The sequence below is a fragment of the Crocodylus siamensis genome, chromosome 13, assembly GCF_052110815.1.
Source record: "Crocodylus siamensis isolate JL-2025a chromosome 13, ASM5211081v1, whole genome shotgun sequence".
Classification (NCBI taxonomy): domain Eukaryota; kingdom Metazoa; phylum Chordata; order Crocodylia; family Crocodylidae; genus Crocodylus; species Crocodylus siamensis.
The window spans coordinates 36,286,908-36,293,171 of record NC_143407.1 but is presented as its reverse complement, the minus strand read 5'-3'; positions in this window follow the sequence as shown (position 1 = coordinate 36,293,171).

Genomic DNA, 6,264 nt, shown 5'->3' with positions numbered 1-6,264 from the left:
AGTGGCTGCATCTACACAAGTGGTGGACTGCGCAGGCATTTAGTACTTGCAGAACCAAGTACTACATGACTGGGCAGTAACCGGCATTACTGTGCAGTACTGTTCCTGCACATTTTTTTTTTCTGATGCTTCTGTGCAGTAGCTCGTTGCTACTGCGCACCTTTGCTGTCACAGTTAGTGCCCCCCAGTGCTACAGCATAGTAGCAATGAGCTACTGCGCCATAGTGTCTTATGTAGACGCGCCTGCTAAGGAGCACTTCCTTGCCAACCGGTGGAATATTTACAAGAGGCCCAGACTTTGCAGGTTCCTACCTGGGCCCAAAGAAAAGACCTATAAGTCTATGGGATTCCAGTGCTGACTCCTCGCCTTCAAAGCCTCATTTTCTCCTTGGAGGTGCCTCTGTTCCTTGGTGAAATGCCTTCCAGCATCCTCCTTCCTGCTTCCTTGCCTGGGATAGAAATACAAAGCACTTAGCACCGGCAGCTTTAAGATGTTGCTAAAAAACCCTGCAACTTTTCACTCCTTTCAGAGTCAGGAGCATTTGGCTTTATTGCTAAGAAAATGAGCCACCTCCCAGGTTTTTTCTGTGCCTACCACTGCATTGGTTTGGTTATTGCGTAGAGCCACATCAACTTTGTAAAACCAAAAAACCCAAATTTCCATTATGCCAAATACATGAAGACATAATCTGTTTAAAATTTCCTAAAATCAACGTTTATAATTAGCTGGGATGACATGATATGCATTAAAGAAGGCAAGAGTGCCAATTTAGCATTAATTAAACTTTTGATGTAAACCACCCTGAGCCGCCTTTGAGTAGGGGGGCACATAAATCAAATGCCAAAAATGGAGGAGGTCTGTCTTTGCTCAGGTAATGCTGATGGTTTGGGGGATGGGAGTGGGGGAGCTGCCATGATGCTTTTTGCTTCAGGACCCCAGAATCCACTTCTTGCCCTCTTCATCTTTCCATGTTGTTACATTTAAATTGAATATCTACATTAGTGACATATGTTACAGGTAAACTGCCTTCCTGCTCTAAAACCTACTAGCAGAATCCCATACACAAAAATGTATCTAGAAAAGACTTCTTAATATCATCTGAAAGAACATAGAAAGTATCCTCTGTTACTTTTTGGAAAGTGTGTAGTAGTATAAAGCTTGAGAGGTCAGCATAAGAGCCCTGTGGTTCATTAAAATGACTCGCTCTGGGTTCTTATAGTATATAATCGTCTTGGATCAGAGACAAACGAGGGTCATGGCAGCATAGCCATATAATTAAATGTACACACACAACATGGAATGCAGTAATTTTGCCGTACTGTGACAGCTCAAGTATGCTTTTAAGTCAGGAGACAAATTGTCAGGGTAAATGATTCCCATGCACTGTGTTTGCCTGGCAGAGGTTACAGCTTTATTTTTCAGCACCACATTTCAAACTGAATGTGGCAAACAGAGCTCATTATGTATAGCTGTGCCCATAGTCGAATTATTTACAGGAAAATCTGCAGAGGATATCTTAGCCACGGGATCCTTCCTGCTTATAGGTAAAAAATTCCCTGCTCCACTACATGCAGCTACACTATATTGTTTTTGTTTGTGTCTGCCATGCTAAAAGGTTTTGTGAATATGAAAATAGAAATTAAAGCAACGATTTTTTTTCACTTACCTTTTTAATCATTGTACTGGTATATCCCAGTGAGTTAGCCAGTTGTGATACAAGGTATCAGCCATCCCAGAACTAATACAGACTAACATGTCTCGACTTGCATAAAGAGCCTGATATGCATCCAAATGACCAACAGTACCTGAATGAAACTGAGGAAAAAGAAATCTCTATCACATATTTAGTAACTTGTAAAGGTACCAAAAATATATATAACATATATGTCAGGCAGGGCAATTTTAAAAAGCTATGAAATCACTTCTGCTAAAGCACGCTTAACTGGTCAAGCTAAAGTCCTTCTCTGCTCACATGTTCATATTGCAAGGGATCCAGATGCCTGTCACCCGGGGATCTATAGCTGTTGTCACCTTCCTTGCATGCTGGGTAGCACTGCTTAGTCTTGTTATCCTGCTAAGAAAAAAAAGAGCCTCAGAAACAATGAGTAGTTTTATTTATATTCATTAAAGGGTCACAGAAATTAATTTCATCACAACAGAATCCCAATAAATTAATAAGTAAATATATATAAAAAAGAAGTCTGTAAACACCCCTCAGTTTCTATGGTTTTAAGGGCTCAGAACAAACCTCCTTTTCATTTGAATGTACACTGGCCAAAGCAAGCTAAGCTGTATAGATTCACATGAACATGGTTCTCTGAACAAATTGAAAACCACTATTGTCCTTGCTTCCCTGAATTCTTAAGATGAAAATCTAGCCGTTCATTAGGACGTTATAATGATTTTTGCCATCCCTTCCCTGGTGTCAGATAGTCATTTTCTCTTTCCCTGCAGCTGTCTCCAGACCCACTGTACAGTCCAATTCACAGCTTTCATCCTGCAGCCCTGGCATCTCTCAACTCCCTTTAGGTCTTGGGGGAGTTTGGGTTGTAGCCGTGTTGGTCGACACATACAGGCAGGCGATGCTCTTTGGGCAGATGTGATATCTTTTATTAGACCAACTAAAAGTTGGAAAAATGTTGTTTGCAAGCTTTTGGGCACAAACACCGTTCATTAGGCATAAGGAGACGCTGCAGGCTGTTATGCCTTTAGGTCTTGGGGACTTTTCAGGGTAGGAAATTTCTGAGGTTTCCATGCCTCTCCTGGTCTCCTCTGTGATAGTCACCTCCTGATGGGGGAGGCGATCAGTACACAAAGATACACGCAGAATGACTTCTGTAAGCAGGCTTTTAGGATTTGATCTCCTTCACTAGGGAGCAGACTGGATTGGAGATGTACCTAACTTATAGAAAGGGGCTTTGTGTGGGATTTGAATTGGTTCCAGCTAGGTCTTTAAATTAAGAGTAAAGTTCGAGCACTTGAAACTGAAATAATCAAGGGAAATAATGTAAATCACCGCTAGATGCCGCCAGCTCTCTGTGGAACACGAGCCCCATGTCTTTGGACGGGACCACTTGCCCCGCCTGCTGTGGGGAGGGTCATCACCTGCCTTGCTTTGCCTCTGTTTCATGTTTTTCTATTGAATTGTCTCCTTTTCCTCTGGCTTTGTAATTTAATATCTGAAGAATTTTTCCAACTATTTGAGTTGGTCTAATAAAAGATATCAGATGTACCCAAAGAGCCTTGTCTTTCAATGTCCTTAGACCAGCACAACCACAACCTACACTCCTGTAACCCAGCTCAGAGCTCTTGTTGTGCTAGACCCTGTTCACACTCATAGGAAGAAGCATTTCATTGCCTTGCAGAACTTACAATCTAAATAGACAACTAGCAGGAGAAAGGAAGTGCAAGCCCTCTTTCACAAATGGCAAACGAAGGTGGAGGAAGGATAAGTGTTTTGCCCAGGGCCACACAGGAAGCGTGTCGGAGGTGAGAATCAAAGCCAAAGTCTCTTGAACCCCGGGCCAGGGCCTTGTTCTGCAAACCCGAGCCCTGATTCAGCAGGCAACATCTCTGTCTGCTGTGCATGTCTTCCTTCAGATTTCTTTACATGCTGCAACACATTGCTTCAGGAAGCAGAGGTGCGTCTCTCCCACTTTAGAGCATGAAAGGAAATGCCTATAAAGGCTGTGTCAGTGTCTGAATGGACAGAGAGTACAATGATATAATGTTATGACAGAAGGGCTGATCTACCCTAGATGTGCTTGTCAGCACATGTCTGTACTCCCATGCTGGCATATACTGCTTTTCCCAGATAGCTTAGCACACATCTGTGTCCAGCACTGGCCTAGATGGGGAAGCTAGAGAGGGAGAGTCATCTTGTCATGAATTGTCCTTTGCGTTTGGCTGACCTGGGGAGGTATCGTTCAGTTTGGCCCTGATACTTTTGTGTGGCCCCCGGCTGTTTCCTGACTCGAGGGTAGCCATGTACAGAATCCCTATCAACTCCTTCAGCGCACGGCACTGATCCAGCGCGCAGTTTGTATATCGTGTTCCCTGAATAGAGTCTGATGGCATTACCTGTGTCCTGCAGAAGGGGCAGCTCATAGATCCAACATTTGCGTATCACCTGGCAGTGATTTTTAACGATATTTAGTAACATCACAGGATTTTTCAGATCGCATAGCCAGATTCAGTAGTCATACACTTCCACAGATCTCACTGGGGTTGTGTTTGATCATATCTAATATGCTTAACAACCTTGGTGGTTATTTGTGCTCAGCTGAATAAACGCCAGCTAAAATCACCATTTGTTTTAAAGTGGATTTGCAGAAATTTTAAATGTACAGTAAATAACTTTATTGGGAGACAGAGACACGTATTCTGCCCTTTATTTTGCCACCAATTTGAACTTCATACTTCTTTTCCAGGTTTCATTTCATGAATGGAGGATAAAATCAAGAGGAAAGCACTGCTAAGCTTTTGCTGATCGATGCACCAGAGCAAATCTTTGCTGTGTCTTTTGCTCTCTCCATACCATTATATATATAAAGGAACCACAGAGACCACCTGGGTCCCAGCTCATAGAAAGTAGGGCTGGAAGGGACCTCCGGAGGTGCTTGAGGCAGGATCTTCTTCATCCAAACCATCCCAGACAAGTCCTTGTCTAAGACACTGAAAGAGCCCTCCAGGGTTTAGTCCCAATAAAAGCATCACTAATGCGCTGCAAACCTAAAAAGCCTACTTACATATATAGTGGTACTCTGTAGCTCTGTTAGTGTTTGGTGGAGTCTGCAGTCGGAGACAGAGAGGTCCGTTAGAGGGCTCCCGAACTGTTTAGAAGGAGGCTGGCCAATTCCTTCACCCTACAATAAACTGAGCAAATAAATCAAAACTGTCCTCAGTTTGTTATCACTTTTTTTTAATCTTGTTGCCCTACTGATCAGGCTGGTGTATTATGCAAATTATACTTCCCTTTCTGAGCTGCAGTCCAAACCCACACTTCTCATCACCCTGTTTCTAGCTGGAATACATGTGCATCTCTCCTCACACTGATGCATTTCCCAGAGGAGCTGCTCCATATGCAGGACTCTTGGAGGTCTTTACAACCCCCCTAAAGCACATTTAGTGCTAACAGCCCTGCAGCTGGATGGAATAAGCTGAGCTGATTAAGATGTTGAAGCGAAAGCTTTTCATGCTGCTGTCAACAGCACGCTGAGCAGCACATCACAGAGAGAAAATCAAAAGATTCAATTCTTCTAACAGCAAAATGCTGCCCTGGGAAAAAATTCCAAATGCTGATAAGACCATGCTCGGTACAACCCATAACTTGTGCTTCAGTGCCTTTGGGTATCTGACAGCAGGTTATACATTTTCCAGCAGTGGTTGGGGATGTCAGGATGGAAGGTGTTGCTGGTGGTTACTGTCTGCAAGAATTTGAAGGGTGGGGACACCATGGGAAAAAAAAAACCATTTGGAAGTGCATAATGAAGCTGACAGCCCTGAGATGCAATTAAGACAGATAAAAATTAAGCTGACTGTCACAAAATGTTTCTTTCACTGGATGCTCCATTAGGTTGGAACCGAGTCTTGCAAGGGGAATGGTGGAAGCTCCATAACTCTAGATATTTTAAACAAGACTGGGCAAAGCAGTAGAAAAGAGTTGGTAGAGGGCAAGTAAATGCTGTTCAGCAATGATTCTCAACCAGGGGGTCACAGCATGCTGGTTTAGCACTGTTAGGTTTATAAAGCTGATTCACCAGGTAAACTCAGAGAAACCTATAGTTGTGGTCTTTCTGAGTTGTTGGTTTTTGTTTTTGTTTTTTGGGGGGTTTTCTGCAACAGAAAGGCTGATCTTTTGTTTTTCTGTAGCCATAAAAAGTGTGAAAACTAAGAGCTGGCATTTTCTAAGGGGTGCCTCAAGTCTAATGTATCGCAGGTGTCTATTTAGATCCTGCGAAAGAACCAATAGCTTAGGACTGAAATATCTCTCCACACCTACAAAATGTTGCAAAAGCATTAGCCAATTAACATCCAGGCAGTTTTGCTGGAAAGTCCGAGGTTACATAACCACCATAATTCCCAGCATTCAGAGATTCTCCACTGTCCTTATCCATTCAGCACTGGGAGCGCTGCAGATACCAACATTTTCATGTGAGAAATGGCTTTCTGTGGTGTTATCAAGCCTGGCAAGTGATGGGCTGCAAGTGAGACCCACCACCTAGTTCGCAGTATCAGAAGGAAGCCTCCCAGTAGCTCAGAGC